The sequence below is a fragment of the Schistocerca americana genome, unplaced genomic scaffold, assembly GCF_021461395.2.
Source record: "Schistocerca americana isolate TAMUIC-IGC-003095 unplaced genomic scaffold, iqSchAmer2.1 HiC_scaffold_520, whole genome shotgun sequence".
NCBI lineage: Eukaryota > Metazoa > Arthropoda > Insecta > Orthoptera > Acrididae > Schistocerca > Schistocerca americana.
The window spans coordinates 58,822-70,838 of record NW_025726259.1 but is presented as its reverse complement, the minus strand read 5'-3'; positions in this window follow the sequence as shown (position 1 = coordinate 70,838).

Below are 12,017 nucleotides of genomic sequence, written 5' to 3'. Positions count from 1 at the left end.
GCGGCTAAAATTAATTAAAAAGGTCCGGACTGCAGGTTTGGCAATGCCGACCCACCACTCGAGGACGCTACTGTCACCGGTTTTAGGCTTCAAAAGTTTGTGCCACATATCAGCAAAGGACTGCGTAAAATGAGGGTCGGCTAGCAGGCTGCAGTTAAACTTCCATAGATTTTTGCGGTAGGAAGGCCTAGAAATGGGAAGGAAAAGTTCACAATAATAACTGTAGTGATCTGAAAAAATAACTGGGCTGATCTCATATCTAGTTACTGGGGCTGCCAGTGACGATGACGCATAAATCCGATCAAGCCGGCTGTGCCCCGTTGGATAAAAATAGGTATACTGGGTTTCAACCGGGTGGAGCATTCGCCACGTGTCCTTGAGATTAAAGCTGGTGAGGAGCGTACGGAGTTCCTGACACTTGTTGGGGCGCCGCTCCTGGTCGCGATCATCAGAGACCGCATTAAAATCACCGCCTAAAATTAAATGAGCGGAGTTCCGGTGCAAAACCTCACACAGCTCCTGAGCATAAAAGAGCCGCCGCGCCGCGTAGTCGCTGCCGGAGGGAGCATAAACATTAACAAACACGACGCAATAGCGCGGCCAGTAGGTAGACACTCAATATTCGTGACAGTGAGCCCGGGGCATACTAAAATAGCGGTGCCGGTGACATCGGCTGTCACCACATTATTCACAATAACGTAGTCACACAAATCGGTTAGAAGCATCAGAGCCTCACGTGTCACTTCTTGTAAAAAGGCGACACGGCAACGGGTTTCACATAGAAGAGTGTTTAAGGCAGAGACCTTATGCAGACTACGCATTTTGTTGACATTAACGATAAGAATGTGCCACCGACGCGTGTCAGGAACCATACACAACGCAAGGAACAACAAATGCAGTGTTCACAAGAAGCGAGGCAGTAGCGCTGCGAAGATAACGCGGATTGTGGACAAGATCGGCGAAAATGGCATACCGACAGGTGGAAGGTAGCATACACGGAATACACACGAAAGAAGGGTCCACAATAACGGTCACAACGGCGCCGCCAAGGCAAAGCAACATGTGAACATGAACGGTGAAAATGATCCACCGCAGGCTACCGAACACCAGACACAGTTAAAACACTAACAATTAAGCACATACAGTAACAGGTGCCCCGGCACAGCTAGGTCGACGCAGTCGAGCGACAGGATCGGTAAAAAACAAACCGCCGACGCCGTACACAAAAGTAAATCACAGGCACAAAGTGGCACAACGAAAGGTCATGTGCGCTACCAAACGACGCATGCAATCGACAACAACGGAAAAAGTCATCCCCAACAGGTGGAGACAGGAGACATAAGGAAAATAGTAAAAGATACGGACAGAGTAAAAGTACATGTGCGCCGCTAATACTATTCCATGCAGTTCGTCGGCATGAGCGATGAGATATTGCCTCCGACGGGGGCACACACCAGACACAGTCAAAGACAATAAATAATAATAATAATAATAATTAAGAATAAAAGAAGCGGTGACAACTGCGGAAGCAGCGGCGTCTCAAGGAGTATACACGTTGTCGACACAAACGACTAAAAGTTCCACCAGCGTACAACATACACCAGACACATTCAAAGGCTAATAAATAAGTCCGAACAAATTTGCATGCACATGTGCCGCCAAACGACGCAAGTAAGTGGCAAGCACAGTGAAATATGTCTGCAACGGATGTCACACATCAGACGCGAGAAAAAAAAAATATGCGCACAACAAAAGCGGCACATGCACCGTTAAGACAGCGCATGGTATTGAGAGTAACGGGGTAAGCACACAAGCAACGCGTGGCAGACCCCAGACACAACGAAATTACACAACTTTTAAAAAATAAATGTGCACATCGGGAAAAGCACCCGTGCATCCGTAATGATCAAAGGGAGCGGCAAGAACGACTAAAATGAGCCTCCGAACGAGCGGCGGACACCCGACACATTTAAAATTACCGCACACATTTAAAATACACAACAAATAAAAGTACACAACGAGGGGTGCAGTGGCGCTGCCAAAACTACAGTCGCGAGCGAAATAAAGGTTAAAACGCGCAACAGACCGGTATCACACAACACAGACGAGGAAACGTCACAAAAAACAATGTTAGACTGAGACAACGACGAAGGCATGCACGCTGCCAAGCAATGAGCAAAGTCACTTTACGTACCGGCGCCAGTCCCGTCTTCCACCTCCGCTTCCGCCACCCAGTCACACTTTTCACTAGAAAACACGGGGGGCTGAACCACATCCGTGCCCATATTAACAACGGCACCGGAAGGAGCCGCCGGGGAAGGCCCAGCGCCGGCGGCAGAATCAGATCCAGAATCCTGCGAGTGCGGCCGGATGCGACGGCAATGTGAGTCGTCCGATTTGCGTTTGCCTGCCAAGTGTGCAGGCGACACGTTCGAAACAACGTCCATCGCCATATCGCTTCCCACGACAGGTTCCGTTTGAGTAAGTAAAATCTTCAGCTGACGAACTTTCTCGTCCCGCTTGGATTCCGCGGAACTCACGGACGCCTCAGGTTGATTGCAAGCTGCAGGCCGCTGCCGACGGCGATCGGAAGCCGACGCCTGCCGCGAGTCAACAACCGCGCGCTGCGAGGCCCGTTGCAATTTTTTCTGTTTAGAGGTGGACTTGTAGGGTGGGACGCAAGTCACCACCGGGGACGTCGTTCGCGCCTACGAGAAGAAACACCCGAAATACTAGCGCTACGAATGCGGGTAACGTTTTCAGCCACCTCAGTCGGCCGTTCCCGACGCGGTTTGGGTTCCGCGGGGGCGTCAAGACGCTCCTCACGGTCGACAACAACGGTGGCAGCAGCGGACACATTCTCATTCACAACAGAGGGAGCAGCCTCGGGAACGGGTTCCGAGACGGACAGCGTTACAGCTGTCGGTACGGGGTCAGACACAATCGGTATCTCAAGTCTATCAACAGCCAGCGGATCAGGCACGGGGGCCGCTACATTCACAGGCAAAGAAATCACAGGCAAAGCCCGGAAGCTATCAGCAACAGGACCGGGAGGTGTAACGTCCATAGCAACAACGTCGGCCGCAATCTCAGGAATAGATACACGACTAGCACGTGCGGGGGAGGCGCCAAGCGCGACCGCCGCCCACGTCACCTCGTCCTAACCGTCTGTCCGTGGTAGTTGCACAGGGCGCCTACGTTTCGGACAGTCCTGTCGAAAATGTCCGGTACCGTTACAAAAAGAACAGGTCGCCCGTTGGCCGCTATAAGTAATAAAGGCTCGATGGCCAGCAACAAAAACAAAGGACGGTATATGCTGTCGGACAATCATGCGGACACTTCGAACACAATTTTCAACATCGCAATAATATGCTGACGACCATTTCTACTTTACGACCGAAAGCACTGTACCGTACGGAAGTAAACTACAAGAAATAGTTTCATTTCGCACTTCAAATGTCAGGTTAAAGACGCGAACAGTACGTATACCATAACCCGCGTTCGACAGCACATCACTGATAGTACCGTCAAGGTGCTTAATTTTACGTACACCACCATTCACATTAACTAAAGTCTCACACATATCGGAAGAAGACAGTTTCAGAAATATCGAATTAAGGAACGGGTCAAGTTGAACGCCGAGGGCTACACTTTTCGGCAATTGAAGGTCGTTTTTAACCCATTCGTGAATTTCGAAAGCCGTAGGCCTACGCACGGATCTATTAAACGCGCACTGAATATTATTCTGACGATTCTCTGAATTATCGAGATCCATGGCACTCACAGAATGAACAACTCACAGAAGAAACAGCACCACGAAGCACACGCCGCCGACAGCGATCCGCACGTAAACACCGCCCGACACGCCGCAACGAGCGCGCGATGTGTTCGGGCCCACGGCTCCGAAGAGACTGGTGCCTGAAACCAGCGCCTTAGACCGCTCGGCCACGCTACTACACCAGTGTTCCTGGCATTTGTAGAATGCAGTGCACGACACAGATTCCTGATCTGCCGCGACTGGTTGCTCGAACATCGCACCTCAAACGACTGCCCTTTTCGAATAGAGATTAACTACACAGGCAGCTGCCAGCGCCCTGGTGCGGTGGCATCGCGTGTTTATAAGGAATCGGTAGTGCCACCTGCAGCCTGAGGAACATGAGCACAAAATCAGGAGGGCACCGTGATTTCAATCACTGGGTCACTATCGTCATTGCAGCGACAGCAAGGCAGAACTTTAAAAAGTGCCGTGACCCGGATTCGAGCCTGGGTTGTTGCGGCCACAACGCAATGTCCTGACCACTAGACGATCACGGCCACGGAGCCACCGCCGAATTCAACTCTCGCTAATGCAAGTGGCTGTGCACAGCAAAGCTCGGCCGACTGTGTCTCGCAACAGCTGTGTCAGACGCGGTCTGCATTATATGTATACTGGCAAACGAACGTGCCCGCGCTGTTAGGACACTGAGCAGAGTGGTTAGCTGCATTCAACCCACGTGGCAATGTCTTGTAGTCCTCCAAGTCTGTTGACCGCAGGTATGTGCCCGGATAAGAGGTGGACAGATGTCGCATCTCTCTCGCCGTCACTTGTGGCCGCGAATCATATTTTACGTAGTTTTCTGCAAGCGTCAGCGAAGCGTCAGTCGAGCTAAGTACCGGGATTCGAACCCAGGCCTCCTGGGTGAGAGCCAGGCATCCCAACCACTAGACGACACCGGATAGCGACACAAGCACTCCTCCAACAAACACGGCGAGCGTCCACCCGCTACTTGACGACAACTGCAAAAATTAACGTTTCCACTTCGTAGAACGGCATTCCCGGAACGCATCTCATGGAGACGAACGCCAGCAATCATGAGACCAAACTGCGCCGGTGAATCCTGTTGTTACACCACGCACTGTGCTACGACAGTTTAAGAAAGCGACGCTCACGCTTTGCTGCGCTTTTTCCTTCGCGGGAAATCAGTGCTCATGTTTTCGAGACAGAAAACGTTGGCAGCTCTTTTTTTTTTTTTTCTTTTTTTTTCTTTTTTCCGGGCCTCCCAACTCCCCTTATAGCCCGGCCTTGCGCTCTCCAATTTACGCCTTCTTCGGCGAGCTTCTTTAGCTATAAAATAAAACGGTGCTGCTTGCAAACAGAAAAGACGAATTGTTGCACTGTCCATTCAGCTGAAAACCGTAAACTCCTCGGTGGCTCTTTCCGCCTTCCCGTGGTGCCAGACGTCAAGCTCGGCATTCTGCCTTGCGTCAAAAGGGAGAGCTGCGACCCAACCCGATGCGAAAGCGAAGGGTGCGTGGCACAGGGGGAGCTGTGTCGAGGGACCGAACACCAGTCCCTTTCTGTTCGCAGGGCACAGACCAGCAGGTGCTCTGCATGCCGGCGACCTCGTTTGTCGGCGTGGGATCACGGCGCGAGTCGGCAAGGGTGCTTCGCCGCGCCCCTGGGTAACCGGGGCGTGTTCTGCCAAACCCAGGTGGTGGTGACATCGCCTGGGCCAGGTTAGATGGGCCCAGACCGCCGAACGACTGGGGGACCGACCCACCACCTGAGTAGGAGTGGGTCCTTGGCCTTCGGGTGGAAACTCGGGCTAGTAGGCGGCGAAGGGCGAGGGGTGCATCCGCCTCTCCGGAGTGCGGGGTGCACTTGCCGAGGAGCGTCGGGTGAAATCGTCGACGACGAGGCCTTCGATGGGGACCAGTGCGCTGGCAACGGCGCGTTGAACCCTGCAGCTCTGGAGTGCCCTTGACCTAGGGGCGAGGTCGGTGGGCGAGCTGCAATAGTCCCCCCCCATGCCAGAGGAGCCGGTCCGGGGTAAGAGACGGGCTCCCATCTTTTTATCACTCGTCTACAAACATGGCAGATCCTGAGACGAGTGACTCTAGTGCGACCTCGAGGGCGTCGATGGCGACTGTTCCTGCCTCACAGGAGGAAGTGGAACAGAACGAGCAAAGCACACTCGAAAGACACACCAAAATAAGTCAAATCCTTGACTCGAGTGTGAAAAATGGTAAAATAAGCCAGGCTGCAGTCCTGGCAATTAAAAATGAGCTCGCCGCTTGGGCCATTGCTAGTGCTAAGCTTGAGGGGCGACTCGAAGAACTCGAAAACGAAAATAACAGACTCAGGCAGCAGCCAACTAAAACCTGGGCTGCAGTGGCTGCACAAGCAGTCACAAAACCCCAAACCACGAAAGAGACAATTGCCAAGGTTACTAAAAGGCCGGATACGGCGGTCTTTTTAAGACCCCTGCCCGGGCAAACAATTAAAAAGGTACAAGAAATTTTCACTACCACAATTGATCCTGCTAAAGATAAAATTAAAATCAATAAAGTCAAAGCAACAAAGAATGTGGTTGTAGTTGATGTAGCAACTGAGGAAGACAGGGATAAGATCTTAAAGCATGCTAAACTGAACATGGCAGTTAAATGTGAGCCACCAAAGAAGCGCAACCCGCTGGTGATCCTTTATGACATACCTGTAGCATTAACAGAGTCAGACATCTACGAGACGCTTTATAATCAAAACTTTGATGATTTGGAATGGGAAAGTTTCAGAAATGACTTTAAATTGAGATTTAAAACAGGGCCCCGGGAGCGTGATGTCGTACATCACGTTGCCGAGGTCTCAGGAAAGATGTGGCGAAGAATCACCACTATGGGGAGAGTATATATAGGTTTTCACGCAATTAACGTGCGAGATTACCTAGTGGTTCCGAGATGCCACAACTGTGGCGACTTAGATCACATACATAAGCATTGTGAGAGGAGGCCGGCTTGCTCCAAGTGCGGGTCAGAAGATCATTCAAGGAAAAATTGCAGCAAAACTGGAATCTGCATACCTTGTACTAAAAGAGGCAAAAAGTCATGCAACACTACCGGTAGAAATTGCCCTACCTACAGGATGCTTGAGCAGAGACTCATAGCCAGAATCGATTATGGCTGAGTCCCCCAATGGGAACAGGAAGCCCAAAAGAAAGTCTCCCAGCAAGAGGTTGAGGGATGCTTTAAGGGCCAATAAATTCAAAGAATTTATACAGAAAATCACGAGGCCACAACACCTGGCAGTCACAATGAAAGATGTCGGTATTCAGACAGATCCTTGTGATCAGAAAGAAGCACCCTCCCCTCCGAAACGGGGACAAAGGTCGCAAAAAGATCAAGTACGACCACTCGGGCATCCTGTGGTAGGGAGATTGTTAGAGACAGACGATCCTAATACTAAAAGTCATGAAGATCTAGTACAAGTTAACAAAATAAGCAGCACCAGTGTACCCACAAATATAGGTACACCAATAAGCCCATCCATAGTACGAGGACCAGGAATAGATCCTGTCAGGATTTATCCCAATCTGGAGCATGCTTTACAGCTGTCTAGACTTGAAGAGCCGGCCACCCTCACAACAGCCCTGAGGCATGTGGTGCGTGTCGGCCATGAATACGGCAGAGACATTACCTTCCCAGTGATGGAGGCTGTAGACAGAATACAGCTCAAGACAATGAATCTCCCCACAGATTTCGGAGCCCTGCGAGACCTGGTTCAGAAAGTGTTTGAAAGGCGCAACGAAAAGTTTGACCTCAATGAATTATATAATCAATCTGTCATAACCAACGGAAGAATTGCTCACGACTGGCGCAGAAACTGGCCAGAGTCTCATATACATACATACTTCCCACGTGAGCCAGTTAAGAGTGGGACAGATAAACGCACATAATAGTAAACTGGTCTTGCAGGAACTCCGGAAAGCGGTGGAGGAGAAGAGTCTAGATGTAGTCTGCATACAGGAGCCATACTCCCAGGCTGGACGGATCCCGTTCATCGCAGCCACCTGGCAACAAATATATAATCCAGGAGAACCAAGAGCCGCAGTCATAATTACAAACAAAGCATTGAGAGCCACTGTGTTAGCGCAATTCTTGGATGACCACTGCAACGTCGTGGAGCTCCACTCACCAACAGGAATACTATACTTGGTCAATATGTACTTCCAGTACGGAAGACCAATAGATGAATTCTTGGACAAGCTCGTGCAAATAGCCACGGCGTTGCGGGGACACAAAATCCTTGTGACTGCGGACATCAATGCTAAATCCCCCCTGTGGTTCAGTGGTACTCAAGACGATCGAGGAGAACAAGCTGTCGACACCATCATGTCACTACAACTCATGGTCGCTAACAAACAGGGAAACCCTCCCACCTACACTGGGGGGAGGGGGGGGGGGTGGACACGGTACAAACATTGACGTTACTCTAGTAACGCCAAACCTCGCAACAAAAATATCTAATTGGACAGTTTGGGACCGGATTACCACAAGTGACCATAACCTCATAACATTCATCATTGGAGACAGCGAGTGCCACTGGGACATAGGGTGGGAAACACAACTTAACTACAACAAAACCGATTGGGACCGGCTGGCTAGGGAGTGTGACATCCCTGCATTGCTGGAGGGTGATGTCAACATAGAAGAATACGCCCGAGATCTCACTAGTGCAATAACTAAGGCAGTCAAGGCAGCTGTGCCAACCAGGAGGAGGGCCATCGCGGCCTCCCCTTCACCATGGTCAGCCGAACTGGGGCAAATGCGCCAAGCAGTACGGAGGGCAAGGAGGTATTACCAGCGGTGTGCCGTCTGGCAAGAAAAGCAGCGATGGCTACAAATATACCGAGAAGCCAAAGAACAGTTTCAACAAGAACTCAAGGCTGTAAGGATGAGGAGCTGGGAGGAATATGTGCAAAGCCAATTGGCTACAGACCCTTGGGGACTACCCTATAAAATAGTAAGGGAAAAAATTAAATCACCTATGGTGTTATCTACCGTCAGGAGTGGGGACCGGATGACGGAGACCTGGCAGGAAACTGCGGGGGTCCTACTCCGTGCCCTACTGCCTGACGATAGAGAGGAAGATGATACAGAAGAACAACTTAGAATAAGAAGAGAGAACCAACGGGTCTACGAAAACAATCGTGTCGTCTACCCCTTCTCTGAAGAAGAGGTAAACTCCCAAATAAAAGCGCTCAAAAGAGGCAAAGCTCCTGGTCCAGACGGTATAACCGCGGAGGTGATACAGTACCTCGCCCCCCAGCTGGTGGCACCTCTCACTCAGCTGTACAACGAGTGTTTACGGCTTCGGACCTTCCCTTCGATATGGAAGAAGGCTAACGTAGTGATAATTAAGAAAGGCCCGGACAAAGACCCCAAAGAAGCCAAGTCGTACAGACCCATATGTCTGCTGGACTTGTTGGGCAAGCTCTTTGAGAGGCTGCTGGCAGACAGGTTGGCTGCACACCGAGTCTTGTGCGGGATGAGTGACAGGCAGTTCGGTTTTCGGGCGGGGCGGTCGGCGTCTGACGCAATCGCCCTGGCCGCGGATGTCTGTGGCTCTGCCCCGCACAAGTATGTAGTCGGCATCATGGTGGACATCAGTGGCGCCTTCGACAACCTGTGGTGGCCCTCGCTCTTCTCCTGCTTGCGGGAGAAAGAATGCCCAGGGCCGCTATATGGCTGTCTGAGGAGCTATTGTGAAGACAGGGAGGTCTGGCTATCGGCGCCTAGCGGCAAAGTCAGCAAGAAAATCACCAAGGGGTGTCCTCAGGGATCGGTCCTGGGGCCACTCTTTTGGGATATAAACATGGAGCCACTCTTGGAAGAACTAAAGAGCAGTGAAGATGTGCTAGAGGTCATAGCCTACGCTGATGACCTCCTCCTGCTGGTCGGCGGCCGCAGCCGCGAAGATCTGGAACCAAAAATAGAAAGAGCCATTACAATACTAACCACATGGTGTCACAAAACCAAAATGACTATCGCACCCAATAAATCAACTTACCTGCTGCTCAAAGGCCAACTCACTAGAAATCCTACCGTTAGAATAAATGGTCTACCAGTTATCAGGCGCCGCGAAGCCCGGTATCTTGGTGTCATCGTCGACGAGAGGTGGAACTATACATCACATATAGACACAGCAACACAGAGATCACTCACAGTACTAAACAACCTAATAGGTATAGGACACAAAAGATTCCACCTCCCACCTGACCTCATAAAATTATACCACAATAGCATTCTTACATCCATAGTAGGCTACGGGTCAGCGGTCTGGGCACACAGGCTCACGAGGGTCATGCCTGCCGTGGCCATAAGGAGAGTGCAGCGAAATATGCTCCTACGCTCAGTGGGCGCATACAGAACAACCCCAGGAGGGGCACTTTTAGTACTAATGGGGTTATGTCCACTGGACATAAAAATAAGAGAACAGGCCACCTGGTACTGGATCAAGAAAAATCGAAGGGAAAAGACTGAGGAAATTATGGGGATATATATAGGGGACAAACCAAGTATCAAAAGAAGGGGCATGGAATTATGGCAAAATCTTTGGGACAGCGACGAAACTGGCCGCAGAACACATGAACTGCTTCCGAACATAAAGGAAAGGCTAGAACTCGCTTATATCAAACCAACTAGGGGATTGCTGCACTTCCTTACCGGGCACGGACCCTATCCGACATATCTTTGTCGGTTTGGGAAAAGGGCAACACCAGCGTGCGACTGTGGAGCAGAGCTAGGCACTCCAGACCATGTGGTGTACGAGTGTCCTCTCTTCGACGATGTTGCACAACAATATAGGGAAATATTGCCTAACAACGACACGTACCACTTGCTCAGGCACGAAACCACATTCAATATCCTGAACCACCTAACAAACAAAATATCGAGCAAAGTCCTCACAGAATATCTCGATAACAAACGATAAATGAATTAAACCGGACTTGTCAGGTACGCCCCCCTGTTCCGCCAGAACGTGGACTTGGCCAGCCGCCTCACGGCTGGAATCCGCCAGGTTTTTGGACTAGGTTGGGGGGTAGTACATCACCACGGACTTGACACGCACCGACTATGACACTAGATATAAGATTAGTTATAAGATCAATCTAGGATATTAGAAATAGTATAGAACTGCAGCGAAAGCATCAATGGCCCGCCCAGTGCCAGGGGCACTCCCACTGGGATTAGCTCAGTGGGAATGGCCAAACAAGTAGGTTTGTATCTATTCTGGCACGCATGTAACGCTGCAGGTAGTGTAGTCATAACAACAACAACTAACATAAAGTATGATAGATTAACCCCCATAGTGGTGATGGAATGTAGGAAGAAAAACCTGTAGTGTTAATTTATTAAGTAGCTGCAGATACAAATTAGTAATAACTTAGGACCTACTAATGTATTTAGGTAGTAGGTTATATTGTAACATGATATTGATGAAATAAAGATTTTTTAAAAAAAAAAAAAAAAAAAAAAAAACTCCTCGGTATGGTTCCTTGAGCGTCGACGTCCTCCGGAAGACGTTGGTGTTCAAGATGAAGTGATGGAATCGGAGATACTGGATTGCTTTGACGAAAATTTCTTGTGGCTGTTCACCGCTAGCGAAGCATCGAAGGAAAACTAAAATCCTCTTGAAGTGAAAGTGCAGGCCTATAATGACAGCAAAGCAGTCGCTTTGCGCCTACACGCCTTAAAATAAAAAATGAAAGAATAACAGCGCATCAGGCGCTTTCCACCTTAATTCAATAAAAGAAAGAATAAAAAATCAAATACTGCCTGAGTTAGTCCTCTCAGTAACAGGGAAGGAACACCCTTCACACGTCCCATGATATTATGTTCAAAATGCTTCGTGGCGGCCATTAAAATAAGTAATGAAAAAAGTCACAAAAATTAAAAATATCGACACATGTCAAAGGAATGAGTAGACTCCCGAACTTTCCGAACTGTCCGGCGGATAACGAGAGGAAAACACAATCCTCTCCGACGTAATAAAAAGAAAGTAAAAAAAAACCTCGTTTCTTGAAGACCAAACAATCTCCGTGGCAGCGTGGTGCGCAACGCATCCGTGAATGTACGCCGATGACGGAGGAACCAGACGGTGTAAAAAAATGAATAAAAACATAAAGAAATCACTAAATGACAGCAAAACACAAACACACACGAACACAGGATAAAACTGTGTTAAACTTTTCGTCGTCGTT